General features: G+C 24.4%; 1 long non-coding RNA gene across 1 annotated transcript; it reads right to left on the bottom strand.

Annotated features, from left to right (window-relative positions):
• Positions 1-2,610: 2,610 nt before the first annotated feature.
• On the bottom strand, positions 2,611-3,257 carry LOC135923485 (uncharacterized). Its single transcript, XR_010571230.1, has 3 exons — positions 3,148-3,257; positions 2,741-2,787; positions 2,611-2,689 (listed from the first exon to the last, which is right to left on the bottom strand). It is a non-coding gene; the product is annotated as an uncharacterized LOC135923485 (long non-coding RNA).
• Positions 3,258-14,614: the final 11,357 nt, after the last annotated feature.

Raw genomic sequence — 14,614 nt, 5'->3', positions numbered from 1 at the left:
TAAATAGTATATGTTTATTATGCAACGCGCATTCATTTAACTTATTCAAATTATATTTTTATTTTAGTGATACTTTTATTTTTATAACTTAACCTTTTTAATATTATATTCTAATTTTAATTTGTAAAAATGTTATATATATACCAGAGACCTGCAGAGGTACCATTTGCACGGCCCGGCCCGGTTTTAAAATTTTTAGGCCCGGCTCGGCCCGGATATTTTTTAAAAAAATTTTTTACGGCCCGGCCCGGATTTTAAAATTTAAGGGCCGGATATAAGTATATTTCATATTTTATTTAGATATTTAATTACAAATTGATACTATAAAAAATTTGTGCAAATAATATTTTTGTGATTTTTAATTTTTATTTAAAAAATACATGTAAAAAGCTAATATTTTGAGAATATTATATTAAATTTATAAAAATTATAAAACTATTATTTATAAAAATGGATATTTTGAGCATATACTATATTTTATATTGCATTTAAAAATAATAAAACTAATATATAATTTATAAAAATGGAAAATATTTTGACAATATAATATATTGTATTTAATTTACTATTTAATTTATAAAGTGAAAATAAATCGCTATTTAAAAAAATGCATGTATAATAAATAGTATTTTGAAAATATAATCAAATTGCACAATATTAATATAATTTATTTAATAATATAAATTTTTAACAAAAGAAGATAATTGTATTATATAATATAGTGTAAAAAAAAATAATAAAAAACTTTCATGACTCAAGGTAAAATATAATAAATGCAATAAATATTTGACAGTTTGCAAAGTAAAAAACCAGCATGATTGACGAAACCCTATACTCAAGAAAGATATTAAAAATTCACAAATTATCATGAAGAAAGAGAAGCATATCTACCTTTTCAGGTTGAAGATTACTTCTTCTTTCTTCAAGAATTCTTCAAGTAGTGGAAAAATTCCGCTCACAGCTTGCACTTGAAGCAGGAATAGCCAATACCCGTTTTGCCAATTTTGCTAAAATTGGGAATTCGCTTTGATGAGAAGCCCACCACTCTAACAAATTATCCACCTTAAATATTTCATCTGTTTTTTTGTTTATATAATTATAATATTCATCATCGGGTATTGACATACTACCAGAATTACCATCGCCCCATTTGTCATAAAACGACTCAGTTTGTTTAACAACAGTCGTAATTTGACTGGTCGATGGTATTTCATTTACTTCCTGAGTCTCTTGTGATTTAATATAATCTTTTATATAGTTTTCCGCCATCTTGCGATCTGTCCCTGACAACATACGTAATTGTTTGAATTTGGGACAGAGAAAAAGAGAAATAAAATGATACTTGTGTAAAACAAATTTTTCAATTAAAAAATGCTTTATATTAAGTAATATCAATTTTATTTCTCTTTTTTCGCTTTGAAAGGTATTACAAACTTCAAGAAGTTCATAATACCACTTTAAAAAGAGTACAAGAGTCCGACTGTAACTCAACAATAGCTCTGTTAAAATTCTCAAGAATGTTGACTAGATCCTGAAGGATCGGAAAGTCTATAATATAATACTTTTCCGATCCCCCATGTTCTAGAAGAACTTTTTTAATTTCTTCATTTTGAGAATAAACAGAATTGAGCATATTGTATTTAGAGTTCCAGCGGACTTCTATATCTTGATAAAGGGCTTTTAAATGCTGGCATTTATTACTTTGTTTTAAATGCCCCACTAATATTTTAGTATTATCTATTGTTGATTTTATTAATGGGGCATTACTTTCCAAATATTTGGAGTTAAATGAATTTCTTAAAATTGTATTTAATAAATGACAAGAACAATTTAATCGTTCATTTAACTCCAATGCTTTTATAATATTTTTACCTTGGTCTGTAACAAAAATTATATTAATAAAATCGTTATTGTTAGAACTAAAATTATGAAATTTTTTTAATAGTTCATCCTTAACTACTTGGCTAGTCTTAGACACTTTTTTAAATTTAGCGGTAAATAGGTTTCTCTTCACTAACTTCCAGTCATCTGATATATAGTGCATGTTAACTGTTATAAACGAGTTCTTTTAATGGTCATCGCACCATATATCAGTGGAAGCAGCCATAAATCGATTCTTGATTACTGGGGCAATAGTATCAACCAAAATGCTTCTTGTTTTATTACATTTTTCTTTAAGGTGGCGTGATAGAGTGGTGGGATGTGAAATTAATGAGTTGATATCTATTTTACCATATGTTGCCCCAACATCGACTAGAGCCTGGCTGAATTCAAGAAACCCATTCCCAGCTATCATTTCGAAAGGTCTAATATCTTTTGCGCAAAGTGTTAAGGAATGATCTATAAATTTTTGTTTTAAATATTTCATATTACATTTATAAGTGGGTTTTTCAGGTGTAAAAAAAAATTTATTAATTTTCATGGATTTACCATCACATTTATGTCTTTTTAAATGTGATGTACCATGGTTATAATTATAAGATAATAAATTTGAACAATTTATGCATTGCACGTAGCCAATATTTTTTTTATTATTATTATCTATTATTATTTTAAATTTAGTCCAAATATCAGATTTTAAAGTATTATTAGTATTTTTAAAAGAATAAATATTATTTTTAATTTTGTCAATTATATCTTTAGTGTTTTGTGCCATGATATTCCTTTTATTGATTGTTTTGGAAATATTCTAAAAATTTAGATATGAATTATAAGATTTATATTTAATATTAATTTTTACTTTAGCTTCTTGAATGCTTAAAATTGATTGATTGAGTATCACTAATTCTAATGATAATAAATATTAATTATTTATATCTTATATTGATTATAAATATCTAATATCAATATTTACTAAATAATGTATATTGAAATTATTATATTTATTTATTATAATAAATTTAAACTGAATATTATAGTTATAAGAAAAAGTATGTTATTAAAATTTTATATTATTTACAAAAAGATTCAATCTAATTTGAAATAGATTTTATAAACTAATATATGAAGCTAAAAAATATCAATGTACATTTTTATTTAAAGAGAATAATTCAAATTTTGAAATCATTTATTCTAAAAATTTTATCAATGTTTAAATTTAATTTTACAGTAAGATAAAATTATTAGCAAAATAGAATTTTTTATTACTTAAATCTGTTTATGGGATATATCCACTTCTAAACTATTCTTCTAACACAACTGTTCTAAGTCTAACTTTTCTAACACAATTTGAAAATGACTAGTGGAGCACTGCAATTCTAGATAATAACATATATTAAGTAATTTAAAATATATTTATAATAATTATACATACTGTTCTAAGTCTAACTTCTAAGTTTTCTAACACAATTTGAAAATGACTAGTGGAGCACTGCAATTCTAGATAATAACTTATATTAAGTAATTTAAAATATATTTATAATAATTATACATACTGTTCTAAGTCTAACTTCTAAGTTTTCTAACACAATTTGAAAATGACTAGTGGAGCACTGCAATTCTAGATAATAACATATATTAAGTAATTTAAAATATATTTATAATAATTATACATACTGTTCTAAGCCTAACTTCTAAGTTTTCTAACACAATTTGAAAATGACTAGTGGAGCACTGCAATTCTAGATAATAAAATATATTAAGAAATTTAAAATATATTTTAAATAATTATACATACTGTTCTAAGTCTAGCTTCTAAGTTTTCTAACACAATTTGAAAATGACTAGTGGAGCACTGAAATTTTAGATTAAAATATATTAAGTAATTTAAAATGGAGTTTTCCGGTATCTTTCAGGAAATTAATAATTAGATCGATCTGTGGGTGTTAGGTAGTGTTAACCATCACCCAATATTATATTAATCATAACTATAATATAATATAATCTTATAACCAATAACTCATAATGTAAAATTTTTTATAAAAAATATTAAGGCCCGGCCCGGCCCGGGTTTAAAAATCTTAGGCCCGGCCCGGATATATTTTAAAAAAATTTTTTTTAGGCCCGGTGTAACGTTTTAGATGAACTCCCGATTTAAATAGATTCTAATTTAGTGATATTGGCATTTATGACTGACATGTTAAGATTTAACCTTATTTATTTTAGTGATATTGACATATTTGATTGAAGTGGGAGTACGTATAAATCAGATTTATGAAGAATCTATCAAGATCAATTGTAAATATTTCTGTCTTACAAATTTTGCAAAGTAGATATCTTTCTAATATCTTAATTTAATCAATTTTAGATAAAGTATATTAAATGGCATAAAAACCTATTATTCTACCAATACTCAACTTTGCAAAGTAAATGATTGTAAATTTTTCTAATAATAAATTTTAGCAATTTTAATAGAATATTTAATTATTTTGAGTATACCTACTATATCAAGATCAATTTTAAATATTGCTGGGCTACAAATTTTGCAAAGTAATAAATAATATATCCTTCTAATATCTTAATTTAATTAATTTTAGATAAAGTATATTAAATGGCATAAAAACCTATTATTCTACCAATACTCAACTTTGCAAAGTAAATGATTGTAAATTTTTCTAATAATAAATTTTAGCAATTTTAATAGAATATTTAATTATTTTGAGTATACCTACTATATCAAGATCAATTGTAAATATTGCTGGGCTACCAATCATAAATGTCAGTATCACTAAAAATATTATATTTAATATATGCGCGTCAGTCATAAATGTCAATATCACTAAAAATAATAATATTAAATCTTAACATGTCAGTCATAAATGTCAATATCACTAAATTGAAATTTATTTAAAACGGAATTTATTTAGAACGTTGCACCGGCCCGGATAAAATTTTTTTAGGCCCGGCCCGGCCCGGGTATATTTAAAAAATTTAAAATACGGCCGGGCCGGGCTTAGGGCCGGGCTTGCAGGTCTCTGATATATACCTTACGAAAAAGAGAAATAAAAGGAGATAAAATAATATATACTTTTTCTCCAAGGACGTCCTTCTTCTTTCTTCATTGAAAATGTTGTCATTTGCATACCTCTGATGATAAATGCATGGGAAAATAAAAGTGGCAGGCGCATATCATTTATAAATGGATTATTTGGCAGAGGTAAAATCCATTATGATCAGCTGTTTCCGATGTCATCCTGACTAGAGGTCTGCGATGGGCAAGTTTTGGCGCTGTTCATTTATTTAAAAATTTTGTTTAACTTACCAGTCCAATGTTTAAAAATTACATTGGTTGATTTGGCTCGTTATGTATTGTTTTAGTGTTTTTTACTTAAACTTATAAATTATGAAATTAAAAAATAATATCTAATAATAAATGGAAGTCAGTTGCTCATTTTGCCTGAAATATATTTCAAATTCACCTAACCATTGTTTTTAAAATATATTTTAACCCTCCCACTCACCAACCCAATATCTTTCAATCTATCCACTGAATAGGCGGGTTTAAGTTAAACAAAACCTTCATCTAGCAAGAATAATTTTTTTAGGTTTTAAATTGCAAATGAATGTATAAAAATTTATTAAGGAATATTTTTTTATTGAGCACATTAAATATAATTTTTACAGATTTTATAAAATTAATAAAATAAATATATCAGAGACCTATATGTACCATTTGCACGTCGGCCCTGGATTTTTTTTAAAAAATTTTTTGGCATGGCCCGGTCTGGATTTTTTTAAAATATATTATATTTATTTTCAATTTTTATAGATAATAATGGCTATTTAAAATATACAAACCGACCTGGATATCTTTAAGAATTCTAGAGCCAGTCCGGGTATATTTCAAAATTAAAATATGGCCTAACCCTACTACCTGTATCAAAATATATTTTCTTATAATAAAGATCATCTTGAAGAATGGATCCATATCATGAGAAGATGAAAACTTATTCAAAACTCTGTGGATAACATACCAAGGAGTGCTTTGTTGCTTCCATTGTTAATAAAAAAACTTTTAAGGAAGTATCCATTGACACAATCTAATAAATACTTGCATTTATATGATTACTAGCTGATGTCGCACAAGAATGACAAGGAATTAGTATTCTCCTTAATTTGATGATGGATAAATCAGAAATAAGCCTATATGAGGTGTGAATCAGAAATTTATCTTATTTTCTGAGGGTTAATTCCAAAATTTTTATTATTCTTATAATATATTAATGAAGTATATATATATATACTTATTGCATTCAATATGAACAAATATTTGAAACATGTTTGAATAAACCTTTTTACCTTATTTTTTTAATTTTTATTATTTATGTACTCAATAAAAAATTTAATCTTGCTAGATGAGGGTTCTATATATTGTTATCATGGAAACAGATTCACATATTGCTCTATCATCAAGATACCAAAAATATCTATCCAAATCAAATTTAATTTAAGATAATGGATGAGATAATGAATACTAAGGTAAAATAAACGAGGACGTGTGCTCCCTGCTGGATCCTTACGTCAGAATCTATGACATGTGGGCAGAATAAAGGAGTTTTGTTTTAATGTCACAGTATGTCACTAGGAATTTCGAATAGGAAATTGGCGACAAAAACAATTTATGAAATTTCTTATTGAAAGCATTTTTAAAGTCTACTTTATAATAGCCATGTCAGGTGGAAGATTTTGGATATAATACAAATGGCATGTGAAGCTATTTTGCCTTATCCCTTAACATTAAATCTAATAAGTATAGACCCGACCCTGGGTATTGACCCATGGTAGTTATTTTTGCTAATAATCTTCTAAATAGCCAATTGCGATGGGGTGGATACCACCACAATGTATATGAGTAATCAGGTTTGCCACCCCCCTTTCCCCCTACCAAAAAAAATTTTGTTTCGAATTTATGATGGCAGGTATTTTTTATAAAGAGTCTTTAGGAAGGTTTTAAAAGCATTTTAATGATTCTTTGAAATGAATGTAGACTTTATACCAAGTTAGAGGGTAAGAACCATTGCGTCTGATTGTGGGAAATTTGTTAAAAGAATTAATAAATATCATAATTCATAAATCATATATTTTTTTTATTCCATATTTTCCATAATATATTTGGCCTTTCTCTAAAAATTTATAGAAATCTTAGAAGAACGGAAACGGATAAACTATTCCTCTCATTTCACTATTCTGATTCATCCATCGTCAAATGAAGGTAAAATTTATTATTTATCCATAAATAGAAAATTTTGATTCCCAGTCATTCTTGACGGGTTATCATATAGTATTATTATATTTTAAGAAAATGCTACTCTTCTCCATTTCCTTAGATAGTGGATACGAATTTCTCGAGGCTGTCCCATCGCGAAACCTTGATCAGCTCCTAAGCAATGATGAACTACGTCACGTCATCGGCCTTAGACTAAATTGCGATATGGTAATGCCTTATCACTGTATCCACTGTCAAACGTCGGTCAACTCCAAAGGCCGTCACTTTTTACATTGCAAGCGCTGTAGAGGCATATTGATTAGGCATTCATAATGCAATGATACCATTGCTAGGGCCTTAAAATCCTCTGGCACTACATCAACCCTCGAACCTACTGGCCTTTACAATACCGATAGTAAGCGGCACGATGGTTCGACTATGATATCTTGGAAGAGGAGGGATTTCCTAACCTGGGATTTCTCATGCATCGATCCTCTTGCGCCTTCCAATATAAACTAGATGCCGAAGCGAATAAACTGCTAAATATTCGCCATCCTTCACGCCAATTATACATTCCTACCATTAATCGCCACGACTCTAAAGTCAATCGGCTCTCATACCCTGGCCTTCTTTAAAGAGCTGGGAAAACGGATCTCTGCTAGAACCGAGGATCCCAACGAGGGGTTCTACATACGCCAAAAATTAGCCTTAAACATGATAAAATACAACTATCTCAGTTTTATTCTCTCAATATCCGAAACCTCCTAATTGAACATCCTATGCCAGGGATAGACTTTGGCTATTTTACTCCCAATTATAATGTTAACGCTAAAAGGGAACTTGACTCTCAATCAGCGAGAATTCATGACTTTATATAATCGTGATTTATTAATATTATATTTTTTTTCCAATAATTGTGTATAATTATAAATTTCTTATTTGTACAAAGTAATTTTATAGTATAATAAAGTTAACTTTATATTGAAGTGTATGTGGGTGTAACCAGAAATATTGTTCAGGAATCAAAATTTCCTTTCATAAGTATGACATCTCAAATTAAATATTGATTTCTAATTTTTGTCAGATTTAAATATAAAATATTTATTAAATGAAGATGCAACTTATATTATTAATCTATTTTCTTTTGTAAAATTTATTTATGGCAGATTTCCTGTGAAAAACAAAGCTATTTAACAGAGACCTGCAGCGTATTTTAAATTTTAAAAATATATCCGGGCCGGGTCTGAATTTTTTTTTTAAAACTCGGACCGGGCCGGGCCTGAAATTTTATTTTTTTAAGATACCCGGGCCGGGCCGTAAAATTTTTTAAGAAATTTATACAACATTAATTATAATATATTCGTCAATTAGATATGGTTATAATGACTATATATAGTTATGATTAATATAATGTTGGATGAAGGTTAACACTAGCTAACACTCATAGTATCTATTACATAATATAATTATAGTTTTCCTGCCATAAAATAAATACGCAAAGGATTAAATACATTATTATATATATGTTATATTTTTTACTAATTAAAATATCAGTTTTATTTTTTTATAAATACAATTAATATAGTATATTCTCAAAATATTATTTACACAAATATTTTATAGTATAAATTTGATCTGTTTAGAATATAAAAAAAAATATGCTTCCTTATATAATGATAATATTCGCAGAAAAATATGATAAAATACCAAACAGGTGAATTTTTTGTTATATACTAGGTCGAATATAATTTTAAAAAACGGGCCGGGCCCAAAAATTTTTAAACCCGGGCCGGGCCGTAAAAAATTTTTGAAAAAAAAATCCAGGCCAGGCCGGGCCGTGTAAATGGTCCTCTGCAGGTCTCTGCTATTTAACACGTGATTTGGAATTTATTATGAAATTTATCACATATTTCTATTTTTAAAAATTGTTCAGAAAAAAAATTGAATATAAGTAATTTTATTGATCAATATTTTGATATAAAAATATATTCTAGATATAATTTTTTTTGTATTTATGTTTTTATTGAATAAAAAGAGGTTAAATTCTTTAGATTATAATTTCTAATTCTTTTTATATTTTATGTTTGCTTTGAATTATGTTATTCCACAATAATGATAAACTATCCATTTATAAATATATTTCTTTATTAAAATTTAAAATTTTTATTTAAACAATATTGAAATTGGTATAATTTTAAAAAAAAAAATAAAAAAATATTAAAACACCTATATATCGCTATTTTCGTTTGTTATGCTAAAAAATTTTCGTAAAAAAATACATGTAGACTGTGAAAAATTGCCGTTAGTTGAAATGACTATTGGCTGAAATATAAAGTTATTTAATTTTGAATATTTATTAATATTTTTATTTTCCCCAATAGTAAGAGGGTTTGTATTAATTGATGAAGGAAAGGATGATACGATTCACAAAAGTACAAAAATAAATAATGAATATATATATCGCGGAAAATAATAATAATCTTATAAATTTTTACAATAATAAATACAAATGATTTATATGTGTTAGCGGCAATGTGAAATATTCGGCAATGTATACATTGCCGGAATATTTACGGCAATGTGAGGTAGTGGTAGGCAGGGTAATTTTGTTATTTCGGCAAAGTGTACACAGGCAATGTGTTATTTTTGTAATATTATATTATTAATAATTTTTCGTTATTATTAATAATTTTTTAAGATTAATATTAAATTTCAATTTGTTATATTTATTTTTTACATAAATTTTTCAATATATTTTTTTGATTGATATTTTTTTTTATTATATATTTTTTTTTATTATATATTTTTTTTTATTATATATTTTTTTTTATTATATATTTTTTTTTATTATATATTTTTTTTTATTATATATTTTTTTTTATTATATATTTTTTTTTATTATATATTTTTTTTTATTATATATTTTTTTTTATTATATATTTTTTTTTATTATATATTTTTTTTTATTATATATTTTTTTTTATTATATATTTTTTTTTATTATATATTTTTTTTTATTATATATTTTTTTTTAATAAATTTTTTTAAATATATTTATTTTTATTGATATTTTTTATAAATATATATTTTTAAAATGATTTTTTTTATTGATATTTTTTATTAATATATATTTTTAAAATGATTTTTATATATTTATATTTTACGTAATTTTATCTATTATATATCTTTTGATAGTTAATTTTTTAGGTAAAAGTGACAAATGTCATTATCGTTATTTTTTAAACTTTTTTGAGTTTTTTTAAAGTATATAGGTACAAATACGTTTTAAACATGTTAAACTAAAATTTCAGTTAGGTTGCACTATGGAAAAGTATTGTCATAATCGTTATTTTTAGACATTTTTGAGTTTTTTTAAAGTAAATAGGTAAAAATATGTTTTAAACATGTTAAACTAAAATTTCAGTTAGGTTGCACTATGGAAAAGTATTGTCATAATCGTTATTTTTAGACATTTTTGAGTTTTTTTAAAGTAAATAGGTAAAAATATGTTTTGTAAACCTGTTAAATTAATATTTCAGTGAAAGTGTACTGTAGAAAGTGACAATTGTCATAATCGTTATTTTTAAACTTTTTTGAGTTTTTTAAAATAGGTAAAAATATGTTTTGTAAACATGTTAAATTAATATTTAAGTGAAAGTGTACTATAGAAAAGTGACAATTGTCATAATCGTTATTTTTAAACTTTTTTAAGTTTTTTTAAAGTAAATAGGTAAAAATATGTTTTGTAAACATGTTAAATTAATATTTCAGTGAAAGTGTACTGTAGAAAAGTGACAATTGTCATAATCGTTATTTTCGAACTTTTTTTAAAGTAAATAGGTAAAAATAGGTTTTGTAAACATGTTAAATTTTGTAAACATGTTAAATTTTGTAAACATGTTAAATTTTGTAAACATGTTAAATTAATATTTCAGTGAAAGTGAACTGTAGAAAAGTGACAATTGTCATAATCGTTATTTTTAAACTTTTTTTAAAGTAAATAGGTAAAAATAGGTTTTGTAAACATGTTAAATAAATATTTCAGTAAAAGTGAACTGTAGAAAAGTGACAATTGTCATAATCGTTATTTTTAAACTTTTTTAAGTTTTTTTAAATTAAATAGGTAAAAATAGGTTTTGTAAACATGTGAAATTAATATTTCAGTGAAAGTGTTCTGTAGAAAAGTGACAATTGTCATAATCGTTATTTTTACTCTTTTTTTAAAAGTAAATGGGTAAAAATAGGTTTTGTAAACATGTTAAATTAATATTTTAGTGAAAGTGAACTGTAGAAAAGTGACAATTGTCATAATCGTTATTTTTAAACTTTTTAAAGTTTTTTTAAAGTAAATAGGTAAAAATAGGTTTTGTAAACATGTTAAATTAATATTTCAGTGAAAGTGTTCTGTAGAAAAGTGACAATTCTCATAATCGTTATACTTTTTTCAGTTTTTTTATAGTAAATGGGTAAAAATATGTTTTGTAAACATGTTAAATTAATATTTCAGTGAAAGTGTACTATAGAAAAGTCACAATTGTCATAATCGTTAATTTTAAACTTTTTAAGTTTTTTTAAAGTAAATAGGTAAAAATAGATTTTGAACATGTTGAATTATTTCAGTGAAAATGTACTGTAGAAAGTGACAATTGTCATAATCGTTATTTTTGAACTTTTTTGAGTTTTTTTAAAGTAAATAAGTTAAAATATGTTTTGTAAACATGTTAAATTAATATTTCAGTGAAAGTGCACTGTAGAAAAGGGGCAATTGTCATAATCGTTATTCTTGAACTTTTTAAAGTTTTTTTAAAGTAAATAGGTAAAAATATGTTTTGTAAACATGTTAAATTAATATTTCAGTGAAAGTGTACTGTAGAGAAGTGACAATTGTCATAATCGTTATTTCTGAACTTTTTAAAGTTTTTTTAAAGTAAATAGGTAAAAATATGTTTTGTAAACATGTTAAATTAATATTTCAGGGAAAATGTAGTATAGAAAAGTGACAATTGTCATAATCGTTATTTTTAAACTATTTTTAAAAGTAAATGGGTAAAAATAGGTTTTGTAAACATGTTAAATTAATATTTCAGTGAAAGTGAACTGTAGAAAAGTAACAATTGTCATAATCGTTATTTTTAAACTTTTTAAAGTTTTTTTAAAGTAAATAGGTAAAAATAGGTTTTGTAAACATGTTAAATTAATATTTTAGTGAAAGTGAACTGTAGAAAAGTGACAATTGTCATAATCGTTATTTTTAAACTTTTTAAAGTTTTTTTAAAGTAAATAGGTAAAAATAGGTTTTGTAAACATGTTAAATTAATATTTCAGTGAAAGTGTTTTGTAGAAAAGTGACAATTGTCATAATCGTTATTTTTAAACATTTTTCAGTCTTTTTAAAGTAAATAGGTAAAAATATGTTTTGTAAACATGTTAAATTAATATTTCAGTGAAAGTGTACTATAGAAAAGTCACAATTGTCATAATCGTTATTTTTAAACTTTTTAAGTTTTTTTAAAGTAAATAGGTAAAAATAGATTTTGAACATGTTAAATTATTTCATTGAAAATGTACTGTAGGTAAATAAGTAAAAATATGTTTTGTAAACATGTTAAATTAATATTTCAGTGAAAGTGTACTGTAGAAAAGTGACAATTGTCATAATCGTTATTTTTGAACTTTTTAAAGTTTTTTAAAGTAAATAGGTAAAAATATGTTTTGTAAACATGTTAAATTAATATTTCAGTGAAAGTGTACTGTAGAGAAGTGACAATTGTCATAATCGTTATTATTTAAACTTTTTTAAGTTTTTTAATGTAAATGGGTAAATAAAAATATGTTTTGTAAACATGTTAAATTAATATTTCAGTGAAGGTGTACTATAGAAAAGTGATAATTGTTATAATCGTTTTTTTGAACTTTTTAAAGTTTTTTTAAAGTAAATAGGTAAAAATATGTTTTGTAAACATGTTAAATTAATATTTCAGTGAAAATGTAGTATAGAAAAGTGACAATTGTCATAATCGTTATTTTTAAATTTTTTTTAAAGTAAATAGGTAAAAATAGATTTTGTAAACATATTAAATTAATATTTGAGTAAAAGTGCACTGTAGAAAAGTGACAATGGTCATAATCGTTATTTTTAAACTTTTTTGAGTTTTTTTAAAGTAAATAGGTAAAAAAATGTTTTGTAAACTTAAAATTTCAGTTTAGATATGTTTTAGATTTTTAAGTCACTAACAGTAATATCAACAATAAAATTCCTAAATTCGCTTTTATTTATATATTCAAAATTAATGATGAGTTATTTTCCTGCAAATCTTCAATTCCTTGATTTATTAAACTTGAGATTTTATTAATAATACATTAATCACTTCAAATGATAATAAATTCCACTATTATGATTAAACTTTAATCTTCATAGCATCCGGAAATGTTCTTTTTTAACATAATTTATAATAGTAGGCCTATATAAGATTAAAATAATTGTAAGATTAATTTAATTTTTTCTAAAATGTTAACTACGAAATATATTTTAATATATAATCCTGCATCAGTTATTTGTATATCAACTAACTATAATATCTTTGACTCATTTATTTCAATTCTGTGGGTAAATACATTTTAAATATTTATTCACTTTAGTGAACGATCTGAAATTACAAGTTAGAGCTAATATTGAAATTTAAATCTATCAAAGTATTAAATAGCTTTTCGAAAATGAATATATTTACGAAATAAATTTTAGCATTTTCAAAGTTAGCTCTGTTATTTATATTTATTTTAAACAATTACTAAGATTATACATCAAACATTATAAGTTTATCTAAGTTTTTTTCGAGAAATGAAGGCTTTTGGATAATTTTTTTTACTATATTTATTGAATAATGCTAGGCTCTCTCTTTGAAGGCCTTTGGCCAATTTATGTTTTAAATTTTCTTCGGGTTTATAATATTTTTTTAAAATATTTCTCACAAATTTTATATGGTCATTATTTTTATTCATTTTTTTATATTTTTGTGACATCATATACGCACTTTTAGTCATTTGATAGGGGTAAATTCTTTATTATTTTAAATAAAATTTACCAAATCATACACATTTGGTAAAATGGGTGAGAATTTTTTTCTTCTCCCCCCCCCCCTTCCTATCATATTTATATGCTTCTAAATATTATTAAAAAATATTTTTACGCTAAACGGAAATCTGGTAGCAAGCCTTCCCTATAAGATCTTGTAAGATTTTGTATCTTCACATAGAAAAAGACAATTGTTACTTTTCTATACACTTTCACTGAAATATTAATTTAACTTGTTTACAAAACATATTTTTACCTATTTACTTTAAAAAAACTCAAAAAAGTTCAAAAATAATGACAATTGTCACCTTTCTTATAGTACACTTGTTTACAAAACATATTTTTACCTATTTACTTTAAAAAAACTCAAAAAATTTCAAAAATAACGATTATGACAT

Source organism: Gordionus sp. m RMFG-2023, chromosome 1, assembly GCF_954871325.1.
Source record: "Gordionus sp. m RMFG-2023 chromosome 1, tfGorSpeb1-WG-v2, whole genome shotgun sequence".
Lineage (NCBI taxonomy): Eukaryota > Metazoa > Nematomorpha > Gordioida > Chordodea > Parachordodidae > Gordionus > Gordionus sp. m RMFG-2023.
This window is presented reverse-complemented; position numbering and strand designations above follow the sequence as displayed.